We start from the raw sequence: 7,907 nt of genomic DNA, 5'->3' as shown, positions 1-7,907 counted from the left end.
AATGGTGGCCTCACAAAATATTGACACTTTGGGCACAATTTGGACATTTTTTCACTTAGGGGTGTACTCAATTTTGTTACCAGCAGTTTAGACATTAATGGCTGTGTGTTGAGTTATTTTGAGGGGACAGCAAATTGACACTGTTCTACAAGCTGTACACTGACTACTTTACATTGGATCAAAGTGTCATATCTTCAGTGTTGTCCCATGAAAAGATAGAATAAAATATTTACAAAAATGTGAGGGGTGTACTCACTTTTGTTAGATACTGTATATAGCACCTTAAACAGTATCCCCATTACAAGGCACTTTAAGCACTAATCAAGATTACAATATAATATTAAATTAACTAAAAAAATATCTAAACAGGCAAAGGTAACAAAAACATAATATCGCCCAATGTAGGTGTTAGGAAACTAAGTCGACAAATATGAACAAAAAGTTCCATGAAAGGCCCTATATAGACCATTGATGGTGGACATGAGGAAGGAGAAGAGACCTCACCGGCCACTGTTCATCCGAGGACTTGAAGTGGAGAGGGTGAGCAGCATTAAATACCTGAGCGTCTGCCATCAGTGAGGACCTCACTTGGACACTTAACACCACACAACTGGTCAAGAGGGCTCAACAGCGGCTGTACTTTCTGAGGAGGCTGAGGAAGTTTGGTATGTCGACTAAGATCCTCGGCAACTTCTACAGCTGCATTCTTGAGAGCATCTTGACCAACTGCATCACCCTGTGGTATGGCAACACTACTGCTATGGACCGCAAATGCCTGCAGAGAGTGGTAAAGACTGTTGAGAAGATCACCAGGACCCCACTGCCCTCTCTGCAGAGCAGAGTCTGCAGGAGAACTGCCTCGATCCTCAGGGACCCCAGCCACCCCCAACACAAACTGTTCACACTTCTACACCTCAGGCAGGAGGGAGGTATGGAAGTATGAAATGCACGACTTCCAGGCTAAAGAACTCTTTCTTTCCCAAGGCCATTAGACTCCTAAATAACTGAATGGAGTTTATAACCGTGGTTCACCTCATTCTATCGACCTCACACAACTGTATTGGACTTGTCCATCACACACCTACCTGCACATTACACTTTATATTTCTATTCTGTTTTGATACTTTATGCTGCCTCTGTTACTTATTATCTATCTGCTACTTATTATTTATGTTTATCTTTATACGTTGGTTTTGTCATTTGGTGTGGACAGCAAAGAAAGAGCTTCATTGTACAGGAAGCCCGGCTCCCGGAAGGATGCATCCTTTACATAAGAGCGATCTTCTGGATGGAGCTGCTATGAAACGACCCTTGTTTCTGCTGCTATGAGCCTGATACCTTTTCATATATTGTGCCTAAGGGTAGGCTATACAACGCCAAGAGGTGTTTTCTTCAGTGGGACCTTTGTTTGATTAAACGGGTTGGCCCAGTTGGTGTCCCAACATGTATCCTTCCGCGACCTGCCATTCATCCACCCAGCCACATGGGTTTAATTTTAAATATCTCGGGAAGCCATCTCAGCCACTCAGAAAAGAAGCTGCATCATTGAATTCCATTCATCCATCCATTTTCCAACCCGCTGAATCCGAACACAGGGTCACGGGGGTCTACTGGAGCCAATCCCAGCCAACACAGGGCACAAGGCAGGAACCAATCCTGGGCAGGGTGCCAACCCACCGCAGGACACACACACAAACACACCCACACACCAAGCACACATTAGGGCCAATTTAGAATCGCCAATCCACCTAACCTGCATGTCCTTGGACTGTGGGAGGAAACCCACGCAGACACGGGGAGAACATGCAAACTCCACGCAGGGAGGACCCGGGAAACGAACCCAGGTCCCCAGGTCTCCCAACTGTGAGGCGGCAGCGCTACCCACTGCGCCACCGTGCCGCCCTCATTGAATTCCTGCATCTGAATTCTTGCACAAATTCCTTTTTTCTCTTTAATGCCATCTTTTTGCTTCACACACACAACAATTCAGTTGGTGTATTTAAGAGTAACGTTTTGCTGCACCCCTTTTCTTATTTTCCGACCATTTGTATTTTGTTTAATTACATCAAGTGCTGTTCAGTTATGCCACTTATGTCATTTGAAAGCTTATGGGTCATGCCCTTCGTGCTGGTGGCACAGATGGCATCTACATTATATTTTGAATGGAATGATGTCAAGTCCGACTCCTGCTTGGCACAAACCCTTTGCTTAATTGATGCCTGGAGAATGCAGTGAAAATTGCTGTGGCATACAAGCTTCCAACTATGGGCATCACAAATGGAGTTGCCAGGCTGGAACTTTATGCAAGTTGTGCCTCAGGCTTGTATCTTCCCAAGCAATTCAATCAGCTCTAATCCACCAGACTAATCTCAGGGTAATGCTCTACTCTGCTTGTAAAGGGAGCTTGGCCAGTGCCACTTGTGCCCACTGCAGGCATCATTGTAATGCTCTGTTCCACGCTATTTTTGGTTGAGAGTTTCAAGGGTCTGTTCTTATTTGCTTTAATGCCATTTGAAGCCCTCCTTGAGAAGGCAGTGGTGATGTTTGTCATTGAGTTGGCACTATTGGCTCAGCTACCCGTTGTATCTCTTGAGTTAATTAAAAATAGTGTAAGTGACTGATGGATATGTGCAGTGGCCTAGCTAGGAGGGGGCGGTCTGCCCCAGGCGGCGCATTTTTGGGGGGCGTCATTATTGGCCAAAAGGCTCAGTACAATTCGTGTGTAAGCAGCAGGGTTCGGAAAAACACTCATGAATAAAAAAAGTAAAATTCTTTGATTTTTATCCACAAATGCTTCAAAAATAATTTTCAGACTGTCCTTCTGTGACGGCATCAGACACAGCATTTGAAATTTATGAGGCAATAACAAAAATAAACCTAAACATGACACCGATAATAATTTCTAGGAAGATGAACAACTAATTTACAATTTATAATTTTGTTTCGTTATCAATCCAAATGCGTTCTTGCTCTGCGCAGAAAACATCCCCACCTGTCACTTGTTCTGGTTTTCGCAGCGTAATTATATTAAACTAATAATAAGAACATGGCTTATCAGTGCATCTATACTATATTCTTGTTTAACTAGTGCTTATAAATAATTATATGTGAAAAAATTATTGTTGTTTCTCTATATACAGTGCATCCGGAAAGTATTCACAGCGCATCACTCTTTCCACATTTTGTTATGTTACCGCCTTATTCCAAAATGGATTAAATTCATTTTTTTCCTCAGAATTCTACACACAACACCCCATAATGACAACGTGAAAAAAGTTTACTTGGGATTTTTGCAAATTTATTAAAAATAAAAAAAACTGAGAATCCCATGTCCATAAGTAATTACAGCCTTTGCTCAATACTTTGTTGATGCACCTTTGGCAGCAATTCCAGCCTCAAGTCTTGTTGAATATGATGCCACAAGCTTGGCACACCTATCCTTGGCCAGTTTCGCCCATTCCTCTTTGCAGCACCTCTCAAGCTCCATCAGGTTGGATGGGAAGCGTCGGTGCACAGCCATTTTAAGATCTCTCCAGAGATGTTCAATCGGATTCAAGTCTGGGCTCTGGCTGGGCCACTCAAGGACATTCACAGAGTTGTCCTGAAGCCACTCCTTTGATATCTTGGCTGTGTGCTTAGGGTCGTTGTCCTGCTGAAAGATGAACCGTCGCCCCAGTCTGAGGTCAAGAGTGCTCTGGAGCAGGTTTTCATCCAGGATGTCTCTGTACATTGCTGCAGTCATCTTTCCCTTTATCCTGACTAGTCTCCCAGTGCCTGCCGCTGAAGAACATCCCCACAGCATGATGCTGCCACCACCATGCTTCACTGTAGGGATGGTATTGGCCTGGTGATGAGCGGTGCCTGGTTTCCTCCAAATGTGACGCCTGGCATTCACACCAAAGAGTCCAATCTTTGTCTCATCAGACCAGAGAACTTTCTTTCTCATGGTCTGAGAGTCCTTCAGGTGCCTTTTGGCAAACTCCAGGTGGGCTGCCATGTGCCTTTTACTAAGGAGTGGCTTCCGTCTGGCCACTCTACCATACAGGCCTGATCGGTGGATTGCTGCAGAGATGGTTGTCCTTCTGGAAGGTTCTCCTCTCTCCACAGAGGACCTCTGGAGCTCTGACAGAGTGACCATCGGGTTCTTGGTCACCTCCCTGACTAAGGCCCTTCTCCCCTGACCACTCAGTTTAAATGGCCGGCCAGCTCTAGGAAGAGTCCTGGTGGTTTTGAACTTCTTCCACTTACGGATGATGGAGGCCACTGTGCTCATTGGGACCTTCAAAGCAGCAGAAATTTTTCTGTAACCTTCCCCAGATTTGTGCCTCGAGTCAATCCTGTCTCGGAGGTCTACAGACAATTCCTTTGACTTCATGCTTGGTTTGTACTCTGACATGAACTGTCAACTGTGGGACCTTATATAGACAGGTGTGTGCCTTTCCAAATCATGTCCAATCAACTGAATTTACCACAGGTGGACTCCAATGAAGCTGCAGAAACATCTCAAGGATGATCAGGGGAAACAGGATGGCACCTGAGCTCAATTTGAGCTTCATGGCAAAGGCTGTGAATACTTATGTACATGTGCTTTCTCAATTTTTTTATTTTTAATAAATTTGCAAAAATCTCAAGTAAACTTTTTTCACGTTGTCATTATGGGGTGTTGTGTGTAGAATTCTGAGGAAAAAAATTAATTTAATCCATTTTGGAATAAGGCTGTAACATAACAAAATGTGGAAAAAGTGATGCGCTGGGAATACTTTCTGGATGCACTGTATGAATAAATTTATGCAAAATTGATCTTAAATTTTTCTCTATACATCATTTTAATTTTCTGTTTAAATACGTTAACATATTCAAATATGTTGGAGGGCAGCAAATTAAAGCACTGCCCGCCCCGAGCGGCACGAACTCAAGCTACGCCACTGGATACGTGCTGCCAGCTGCAGGAGGGTACGGTATTGTACGTCATCTACTGACACCCCAATCTAATGTGCCATTGTAATTCTCTTAAAAACAATTAATACTGTGATAAATCATTTTATTAAGTCTCGTCCTGGGAATGATGTTAATTTGCATCCGGCCTACCTGCAGAGAAAAACCTGGGGGTTGGTGGCAGAATTGGCACTCCAGCCACCATTAAAAACCTCCCAGTGTTCCATTCCATCCGAACTAGTGTGGTGCTGATGTGTCGCCCATCGCATGGCTGCACTCGGGTCCTAATCTGGGAGATCCTCAAAGTCAAAGTGAACTTTATTGTCATCTCAACCATATACAAGTATACAGATAGACGAAATTGTGAAGCTCAGGGTCTACAGTGTAACAACATGATGCGTAAGTAATAAATTAAAAAAAGAATTCAAATTAAAATTTAAAATTAAAACACAAGCAAGACAAGACATTGTGCAAAGACAAGACAAAGAAATAGCGGCAATATTGACATTTAGTTAGCAATATGAACATTGATGCAATGTATGGTATTTGCAATCTAGATACATAAATATAGTCAATAGATATGTAATAAAATAAATAAATAAATAATACAGAAGTGATCAGTATATGATAATAGTTTAAGACGTGTAAACAATGACAGGTCAGAATGTTTCACAGCAGAAGGATATCAAGAGTGTCAAAATCCTTCAATGTCAGTATGAGATTTTCAGTTCTTGTCTCCATGCACACTCGTCTTTACAGGACAGTGACTCGCATGTATAAAAATTCTGTTTTTCGAGGTGGTTGAGGCCGTGTGGAAGATCCCAGGGGGCAGCCTGGTGTTAAGGAGTCTAACAGCCTGGGGGTAAAAACTCTCCTGCAGCCTGGCAGATCTGGCTCTGATGCTGCAGTATCTTCTCTTGGATGGCAGAAGTGTGAAAAGTCCATGTGAGGGGTGTAAGGGGTCCTGCACAATGCTGCAGACCTTGCGGACACTGCGTTTGTAAAATATGTCCTGTAGTGAAGGTAGAGGCACCCCAATAATGTTCTCTGCTGTCTTCACTATCCTTTGCAGGCACTTGCGGTCAGATATGTTGCAGTTGCCATACCAGACAGTGATGCAGCTGGCCAGAACACTCTCAATGGTGCCTCTGTAGAACATGGTGAGGATGGAAGGGGGAAGACTTGCTCACTTCAGCCACCTCAGGAACTGTAGTCTCTGCTGGGTTTTCTTGATTAGTGATGAGGTGTTATGTGTCCACGTAAGTTCCTCAGTTAAGTGCACACCGAGGAACTTGGTACTCCTAAACAGTCTCCACATCTAAACCGTTGATGCTGAGTGGGATGTGGGCAGGACGTGATTTTCTGAAGTCCACGATTATCTCTTTTGTCTTGTCAGTATTGAGAGATAGATTGTTGTCTTCACACCATGCAGACAGCCGTTCCACCTCATCTCTGTATGCTGTTTCAACATCTCTGCTTATCAGTGCCAGCACTGTCATATCATCCGCAAACTTGATGATGTGGTTGGTGTTGTGCGTGGCTGTGCAGTCGTGAGTCAGCAGGGTGAACAGCAGTGGACTAAGCACACAGCCCTGCGGCGCTCCAGTGCTCAGTGTGATGTTGCTGGAAGTGTTGCAGCCCATCTGAACTGACTGGGGCCTCTCTGTCAAGAAGTCCAGGATCCAATTGCAGAGGGTGGTGTTCAGGCCCAACCTTCTCAGCTTTCGAGAGATGATTGTGTTGAAGGCAGAGCTAAAGTCTAGGAATAGCATCCTGACATATGTGTCTTTTTTATCCAGATGTGTAAGGGAGAGGTGAAGGGCAAAGCATATGGCAGCATTTTTCAACCTTTAGATAGATAGATAGATAGATAGATAGATAGATAGATAGATAGATAGATAGATAGATAGATAGATAGATAGATAGATAGATAGATAGATAGAAGTATTTGCGACCCAAATTTTCATAGCAGTTTTAATCGCGCCCCCCCCCTAACATTTTTTTGAAAGGAGCCCACTAATACCAATTTGTTCTTTTTTAATTAGCCTAATGATATATCATAGATGTATATTTTATTATACCTACTTAACTTTTATCGACATTTATCTAACTCTATATTTATTTTTCTAGTATCAGAATGTAGTTTAGGTTAATTTGTTTTGGTTTCAATAGATGCATTTTTCGTATTTTCGATTCTTGTTTTCTTTTTTTCACATTTTCGCACCCCCCTTTTTGTTACTTTGTGCCCCCCTATGGGGGCCCGCCCCACAGTTTGAGAACCACTGGGTTATGGCATCCTCAGTTGACCTGTTTGAGCGGTATGCAAACTGAAGAAGGTCAAGGGAGGCAGGGAGATTAGTCTTTATGTGTGACATGACTAACCTTTCGAAGCACTTCATGATGATTGGCGTGACTGCAACTGGTCAAGCAAGTCACTGATGACTTCTTCGGCACTGGTATGATGGTGGTCGACTTGAAGCATGCTGGGACTGACGACTGGCTCAGAGATGTCTTGTAGATGTCTGTGAGGACACCAGCCAGTTGACTGGCACATTCTTGTTGCCATGTACCGTGTCGACTACCAGTTGTGAGATCATTTACTACAGCACCTTTAATCGAGATGTCCTCTCGTGTTTGCATTCACGAGTTTTGACTTCGAACCTCACTTTAAGTTTCCACTTTCCACATACACGTTATTGCCGCTAGAGAAAGAAATGAGATACCGTATGATTGCACTGCCCTCGTGCGGCCAATGAAGGAATTGCTTGAAATCGCAACGAAATGACATATAAGGAGGGAGTGAAAGAATTTAGTCTGTTCACAGAATTAAAGAAAGAAAGTAAATGAAAGGCACCACATAACAGAAATATACAGTGGCATAGCTAGGGACAGGCGGAGGGGGCAGTCCGTCCCGGGCGACGCATTTTTGGGGGAGTCATTGTTGGCCAAAAGGCTCAGTAGGCCTACAATTC

This window comes from Erpetoichthys calabaricus, chromosome 10 (genome assembly GCF_900747795.2).
Source record: "Erpetoichthys calabaricus chromosome 10, fErpCal1.3, whole genome shotgun sequence".
NCBI classification, from domain to species: domain Eukaryota; kingdom Metazoa; phylum Chordata; class Cladistia; order Polypteriformes; family Polypteridae; genus Erpetoichthys; species Erpetoichthys calabaricus.
The sequence above is the reverse complement of the archived record's forward strand: the minus strand, read 5'-3'. Positions refer to the sequence as shown.